This window comes from Procambarus clarkii, chromosome 71, assembly GCF_040958095.1.
Source record: "Procambarus clarkii isolate CNS0578487 chromosome 71, FALCON_Pclarkii_2.0, whole genome shotgun sequence".
Classification (NCBI taxonomy): Eukaryota; Metazoa; Arthropoda; class Malacostraca; order Decapoda; family Cambaridae; genus Procambarus; species Procambarus clarkii.
Genome location: NC_091220.1, coordinates 6,289,207 through 6,297,540, shown reverse-complemented (window position 1 = coordinate 6,297,540; position 8,334 = coordinate 6,289,207).

Sequence of the window (8,334 nt, the reverse complement as noted above, 5' to 3'; positions counted from 1 at the left end):
CTTTCTTACTATATACCGCAACGTCTTTTGCATATATATCCTATCTTAAAAAATAACAATTTTAATTCATAACTGGCAACCCCCCTCCCCTCCAGAGCTTTCAAGGCCACCAAACGTCATTCCTTTCCCTTAACTCCTCCCAAATTATCTTTTGCACCAATACACAAACTAGGGGGCTTTATTGCTGAGTGGACGTCGCTCCCGACTCGTAATCCTAGCTCATTCGATCCCCCGGTGATGGCACAAACGGAAATCAGCAGAGTTTCTATCATTCTGATGCCCTCTGTTACTTAGCAGTAAATATGTAAATGAGCGTTAGACAGCTGTTGCGGGCTGCTTCCTGGGTGTGTGTGTGTATGTCGAATTTTTTTTTATTAGTTATTAATAATTGATTGATTGGCAGTTGAGAGGCGGGCCGAAAGAGCAGAGCTCAACCCTCGCAAGCACAACTAGGTGAACACAACTAGATAAATACTAACAAACCACGATCTCGTACAATCCACTACACACACAACCCGACCTCCCCCCCAACTCCCTAAATCACTCTACTAAGTCATTAAAAAATTAAAACAAATCAATTAATACACCAAAAATACTAACTATAAATAAAGGAACCAAATTTGAGACATACAGCGACTCCAGTGTGGTCTAGTCGGAAGAGAACGTGTTCTCATCTGGATAGATTGCGATCGAGCCTGTCGGAATGGGTGTGTAACTGCAGGGCACAAATATTTGTGTGTCCCCTCCTGTAGCTGCCTCTGTTTCGACAGGTTTCCTGGATAGCTAGAATTGACCTGGCCCTTGGAAAGTGGGGAAGGGGTGAAATCCGTTGGGCCCACGGATGGATACCTTGGATCCATGGACTTAGGGCAGGTCTAATCACCTGGGATTCGAACCCACGGTGGGAATAAGGGAGGAGATATGGGGAGGGGAAGGGGAAGGATGTTTCCTAGAACCAAACCTCACATAAACCCGGACACTCACACACACACACACCCTCACCCGAACACTCACAGGGGCACTCACACTCACACACACCCATAGACTGTGATAAGGGAGACCATCTGAGGGGACACAGATGGCCTCGTGGACCCACAGGCATAACCGGACACACACGCAACCGGACTCTCACACACTCACACGGACACTCACAGGGATAAACACACACACAGACACACATCCATAGACACAAACTGTGATAAGGGAGACCATCTGAGGGGACACAGATGGCCTCCTGAACCCACAGGTATATATCAATATTTAAATATACATACATATTTATAAATATAACATTTTTAAAAAATAAATAAATAAAATAAAAATATATATATATATATATATATATATATATATATATATAATATATATATATTATATATATATATATATATATATATATATGTCGTACCTAGTAGCAAGAACGCACTTCTCAGCCTACTATGCAAGGCCCGATTTGCCTAATAAGCCAAGTTTTCCTGAATTAATATATTTTCTCTAATTTTTTTCTTATGAAATGATAAAACTGTTCATTTCATTATGTATGAGTTAAGTTCTTTTCATTTGAGTTAAAACTAATGTAGATATATAACCGAACCTAACCAACCCTAAAATGGTTAACATAAATTGATAGGAATATGTATGTAGACGCTCAGTTAGTGTTACTGTAATTTATATGGTTAACGTTTGAATGACATAGTTTCCCCTCATTGTCACATTTTTTGTTACTATTTCGCTGTTCATTCTCACTCTCTCTGAATCCCGTGGACTAATTGTGCTCACGAGTGTTTGTTTAAGGTACGGTAACCATAGGCTTTTCACACAATAATTTGCAACTATTTAAGAAGAAACATTTCTAAAGATTATCTAAGTTTCTAATAAATATTCTTTTTCCTAACATACAAGTCAATCACACAGTACCTAACTTCAGTCAGAAACACTTTTCTTACTATATACCGCAACGTCTTTTGCATATATATCCTATCTTAAAAAATAACAATTTTAATTCATAACTGGCAACCCCCCTCCCCTCCAGAGCTTTCAAGGCCACCAAACGTCATTCCTTTCCCTTAACTCCTCCCAAATTATCTTTTGCACCAATACACAAACTAGGGGGCTTTATTGCTGAGTGGACGTCGCTCCCGACTCGTAATCCTAGCTCATTCGATCCCCCGGTGATGGCACAAACGGAAATCAGCAGAGTTTCTATCATTCTGATGCCCTCTGTTACTTAGCAGTAAATATGTAAATGAGCGTTAGACAGCTGTTGCGGGCTGCTTCCTGGGTGTGTGTGTGTATGTCGAATTTTTTTTTATTAGTTATTAATAATTGATTGATTGGCAGTTGAGAGGCGGGCCGAAAGAGCAGAGCTCAACCCTCGCAAGCACAACTAGGTGAACACAACTAGATAAATACTAACAAACCACGATCTCGTACAATCCACTACACACAACCCGACCTCCCCCCCAACTCCCTAAATCACTCTACTAAGTCATTAAAAAATTAAAACAAATCAATTAATACACCAAAAATACTAACTATAAATAAAGGAACCAAATTTGAGACATACAGCGACTCCAGTGTGGTCTAGTCGGAAGAGAACGTGTTCTCATCTGGATAGATTGCGATCGAGCCTGTCGGAATGGGTGTGTAACTGCAGGGCACAAATATTTGTGTGTCCCCTCCTGTAGCTGCCTCTGTTTCGACAGGTTTCCTGGATAGCTAGAATTGACCTGGCCCTTGGAAAGTGGGGAAGGGGTGAAATCCGTTGGGCCCACGGATGGATACCTTGGATCCATGGACTTAGGGCAGGTCTAATCACCTGGGATTCGAACCCACGGTGGGAATAAGGGAGGAGATATGGGGAGGGGAAGGGGAAGGATGTTTCCTAGAACCAAACCTCACATAAACCCGGACACTCACACACACACACACCCTCACCCGAACACTCACAGGGGCACTCACACTCACACACACCATAGACTGTGATAAGGGAGACCATCTGAGGGGACACAGATGGCCTCGTGGACCCACAGGCATAACCGGACACACACGCAACCGGACTCTCACACACTCACACGGACACTCACAGGGATAAACACACACACAGACACACATCCATAGACACAAACTGTGATAAGGGAGACCATCTGAGGGGACACAGATGGCCTCCTGAACCCACAGGTATATATCAATATTTAAATATACATACATATTTATAAATATAACATTTTTAAAAAATAAATAAATAAAATAAAAATATATATATATATATATATATATATATATATATATATAATATATATATTATATATATATATATATATATATATATGTCGTACCTAGTAGCAAGAACGCACTTCTCAGCCTACTATGCAAGGCCCGATTTGCCTAATAAGCCAAGTTTTCCTGAATTAATATATTTTCTCTAATTTTTTTCTTATGAAATGATAAAACTGTTCATTTCATTATGTATGAGTTAAGTTCTTTTCATTTGAGTTAAAACTAATGTAGATATATAACCGAACCTAACCAACCCTAAAATGGTTAACATAAATTGATAGGAATATGTATGTAGACGCTCAGTTAGTGTTACTGTAATTTATATGGTTAACGTTTGAATGACATAGTTTCCCCTCATTGTCACATTTTTTGTTACTATTTCGCTGTTCATTCTCACTCTCTCTGAATCCCGTGGACTAATTGTGCTCACGAGTGTTTGTTTAAGGTACGGTAACCATAGGCTTTTCACACAATAATTTGCAACTATTTAAGAAGAAACATTTCTAAAGATTATCTAAGTTTCTAATAAATATTCTTTTTCCTAACATACAAGTCAATCACACAGTACCTAACTTCAGTCAGAAACACTTTTCTTACTATATACCGCAACGTCTTTTGCATATATATCCTATCTTAAAAAATAACAATTTTAATTCATAACTGGCAACCCCCCTCCCCTCCAGAGCTTTCAAGGCCACCAAACGTCATTCCTTTCCCTTAACTCCTCCCAAATTATCTTTTGCACCAATACACAAACTAGGGGGCTTTATTGCTGAGTGGACGTCGCTCCCGACTCGTAATCCTAGCTCATTCGATCCCCCGGTGATGGCACAAACGGAAATCAGCAGAGTTTCTATCATTCTGATGCCCTCTGTTACTTAGCAGTAAATATGTAAATGAGCGTTAGACAGCTGTTGCGGGCTGCTTCCTGGGTGTGTGTGTGTATGTCGAATTTTTTTTTATTAGTTATTAATAATTGATTGATTGGCAGTTGAGAGGCGGGCCGAAAGAGCAGAGCTCAACCCTCGCAAGCACAACTAGGTGAACACAACTAGATAAATACTAACAAACCACGATCTCGTACAATCCACTACACACACAACCCGACCTCCCCCCCAACTCCCTAAATCACTCTACTTAAGTCATTAAAAAATTAAAACAAATCAATTAATACACCAAAAATACTAACTATAAATAAAGGAACCAAATTTGAGACATACAGCGACTCCAGTGTGGTCTAGTCGGAAGAGAACGTGTTCTCATCTGGATAGATTGCGATCGAGCCTGTCGGAATGGGTGTGTAACTGCAGGGCACAAATATTTGTGTGTCCCCTCCTGTAGCTGCCTCTGTTTCGACAGGTTTCCTGGATAGCTAGAATTGACCTGGCCCTTGGAAAGTGGGGAAGGGGTGAAATCCGTTGGGCCCACGGATGGATACCTTGGATCCATGGACTTAGGGCAGGTCTAATCACCTGGGATTCGAACCCACGGTGGGAATAAGGGAGGAGATATGGGGAGGGGAAGGGGAAGGATGTTTCCTAGAACCAAACCTCACATAAACCCGGACACTCACACACACACACACCCTCACCCGAACACTCACAGGGGCACTCACACTCACACACACCCATAGACTGTGATAAGGGAGACCATCTGAGGGGACACAGATGGCCTCGTGGACCCACAGGCATAACCGGACACACACGCAACCGGACTCTCACACACTCACACGGACACTCACAGGGATAAACACACACACAGACACACATCCATAGACACAAACTGTGATAAGGGAGACCATCTGAGGGGACACAGATGGCCTCCTGAACCCACAGGTATATATCAATATTTAAATATACATACATATTTATAAATATAACATTTTTAAAAAATAAATAAATAAAATAAAAAAAAATATATATATATATATATATATATATATATATATATATATATATATATATATATATATAATATATATATATATATATTGTCGTACCTAGTAGCAAGAACGCACTTCTCAGCCTACTATGCAAGGCCCGATTTGCCTAATAAGCCAAGTTTTCCTGAATTAATATATTTCTCTAATTTTTTTCTTATGAAATGATAAAACTGTTCATTTCATTATGTATGAGTTAAGTTCCTTTTTCATTTGAGTTAAAAACTAATGTAGATATATAACCGAACCTAACCAACCCTAAAATGGTTAACATAAATTGATAGGAATATGTATGTAGACGCTCAGTTAGTGTTACTGTAATTTATATGGTTAACGTTTGAATGACATAGTTTTCCCCTCATTGTCACATTTTTTGTTACTATTTCGCTGTTCATTCTCACTCTCTCTGAAATCCCTTGGACTAATTGTGCTCACGAGTGTTTGTTAATGGTACGGTAACCATAGGCTTTTCACACAATAATTTGCAACTATTTAAGAAAAACATTTCTAAAGATTATCTAAGTTTCTAATAAATATTCTTTTTCCTAACATACAAGTCAATCACACAGTACCTAACTTCAGTCAGAAACACTTTCTTACTATATACCGCAACGTCTTTTGCATATATATCCTATCTTAAAAAATAACAATTTTAATTCATAACTGGCAACCCCCTCCCCTCCAGAGCTTTCAAGGCCACCAAACGTCCTTCCTTTCCCTAACTCCTCCCAAATTATCTTTTGCACCAATACACAAACTAGGGGGGCTTTATTGCTGAGTGGACGTCGCTCCCGACTCGTAATCCTAGCTCATTCGATCCCCCGGGTGATGGCACAAACGGAAATCAGCAGAGTTTCTAATCATTCTGATGCCCCCTCTGTATACTTAGCAGTAAATATGTAAATGAGCGTTAGGACAGGCTGTTGCGGGCTGCTTCCTGGGTGTGTGTGTGTATGTCGAATTTTTTTTTTATTAGTTATTAATCAATTGATTGATTGGCAGTTGAGAGGCGGGCCGAAAGAGCAGAGCTAACCCTCGCAAGCACAACTAGGTGAACACAACTTAGATAAATACTAACAAACCACGATCTCGTACAATCCACCTACACACAACCCGACCTCCCCCCCAACTCCCTAAATCACTCTACTTAAGTCATTAAAAAATTAAAACAAATCAATTAATACACCAAAAATACTAACTATAAATAAAGGAACCAAATTTGAGACATACAGCGACTCCAGTGTGGTCTAGTCGGAAGAGAACGTGTTCTCATCTGGATAGATTGCGATCGAGCCTGTCGGAATGGGTGTGTAACTGCAGGGCACAAATATTTGTGTGTCCCCTCCTGTAGCTGCCTCTGTTTCGACAGGTTTCCTGGATAGCTTAGAATTGACCTGGGCCCTTGGAAATTGGGGAAGGGGTGAAATCCGTTGGGCCCACGGATGGATACCTTGGATCCATGGACTTAGGGCAGGTCTAATCACCTGGGATTCGAACCCACGGGGGGAATAAGGGAGGATATTATGGTGGAGGGGAAGGGGAAAGGGATGTTTCCTAGAACCAAAACCTCACATAAACCCGGACACTCACACACACACACACACACCCTCACCCGAACCACTCACAGGGGCACTCACACTCACCCATAGGACTGTGATAAGGGAGGACCATCTGAGGGGACACAGATGGCCTCGTGGACCCACAGGCATAACCGGACAACACACGCAACCGGACTCTCACACACTCACACGGACACTCACAGGGATAAAACACACAACAGACACACATCCATAGACACAAACTGTGATAAGGGAGACCATCTGAGGGGACACAGATGGCCTCCTGAACCCACAGGTATATATCAATATTTAAATATACATACATATTTATAAATTTAACATTTTTAAAAAATAAATAAATAAAATAAAAAAAAAAAATATATATATATATATATATATATATATATATATATATATATATATATATATATATATATATATATATATATATATATGTCGTACCTAGTAGCCAGAACTCACTTCTCAGCCTACTATTCAAGGCCCGATTTGCCTAATAAGCCAAGTTTTCCTGAATTAATATATTTACTATAATTTTTTTCTTATGAAATGATAAAGCAACCCTTTTCTCTATGTATAAAGTCAATTTTTTTTTATTGAAGTTAAAATTAACGTAGATATATGACCGAACCTAACCAACCCTACCTAACCTAACCTAACCTATATTTATAGGTAAGGTTAGGTTAGGTAGCCAAAAAAAGCTAGGTTAGGTTAGGTTAGGTAGGTTAGGTAGACGAAAAAACATTAATTCATGAAAACTTGGCTTATTAGGCAAATCGGGCCTTGAATAGTAGGCTGAGAAGTGCGTTCTGGCTATTAGGTACGACATATATATATATATATATGATATATATTATAAGTCGTACCTAGTAGCAAGAACGCACTTCTTCAGCCTATTATGGCAAAGGCCCGATTTGCCTAATAAGCCAAGGTGTTCCTGAATTAATATATTTTCTCTAATTTTGGTGTCGGTTATGAAATGATAAAACTGTGCATTTCATTATGTATGAGTTAAGTTCTTTTCATTTGAGTAAACTTAATGTAGATATATATACCGAACCTAACCAACCCTAACATGGTTAACATAAATTGATAGGGAATATGTATGGTAGAAAAGCGTCAGTTAGTGTTTACTGTAATTTTATATGGTGAACGTTTGAATGACATAGTTTCCCCCTCTATTGTCACATTTTTTGTTACTATTTCGCGTGTTCATTCTCACTCTCTCTGAATCCCGTGGACTAATGTGCTCACGAGTGTTTGTTTAGGTACGGGAAACCATCAGGCTTTTCACATACCATAATTTGCAAACTATTTAATGAAGAAACATTTCCTAAAGATATCTAAGTTTCTAATAAATATTCTTTTTCCTAACATACAAGTCAATCACACAGTACCTAACTTCAGTCAGAAACACTTTTCTTACTATATACCGCAACGTCTTTTGCATATATATCCTATCTTAAAAAATACAATTTTAATTCATAACTGGCAACCCCCCTCCCCTCCAGAGCTTTCAAGGCCACCAAACGTCATTCC